A 631-nucleotide genomic window follows, 5' to 3' on the forward strand; every position below is an offset into this window, starting at 1 on the left:
GATCCGAATCGAAATCCATTAGCCAAATGTGGGACAACAAAGGCCTCTGTATAGATTTACAATCGATAAGAATCATTTCTATAGAAATAAAATATATATGGCCGAAGAGACAAATGTTCCAATTCCCTCATCTTCTTGAACCGCGGCAACAAATCGTCCTCGTATCGTCCAACAATGGAGACGAATCCAACAATAACAAAAGTATCATTAAATTACATGCTCACAACACACGTTCATTCAAAATGTAGTTGATTTGGTAAAGTATTTATCAAAGAAACAGGGGCTTTTTCAACAGAAACTAGGCGTAACCTTAGCAACCTCCAGTCCGCATATATCACTTCAAGGAATATATCCCGATGATAATCATTAAATGACGAAAATGAATTTTTTATCTTCCATTTTGAGCAACCAAAATACCACTTAAAGATAAGGAATCTCGGTTGAAACTGATACATAAAAGAACCTTAACTAATCCTTTTTTAGAATATGTACACATTATTGACCAAGTAAACATGATTTTAAAAACACAGAGAAGATTAAATTGAAATATTGAAAAACGCTACGAACTTATTTTACAATCCAATAGAATTAAAGAATCAGATTGAAAAAAACCATTAGAGTTTGAAATAAA

The sequence above is a fragment of the Halyomorpha halys genome, unplaced genomic scaffold (assembly GCF_000696795.3).
Source record: "Halyomorpha halys isolate HHAL.00 unplaced genomic scaffold, Hhal_1.1 Scaffold716.1, whole genome shotgun sequence".
Taxonomy (NCBI): Eukaryota; Metazoa; Arthropoda; class Insecta; order Hemiptera; family Pentatomidae; genus Halyomorpha; species Halyomorpha halys.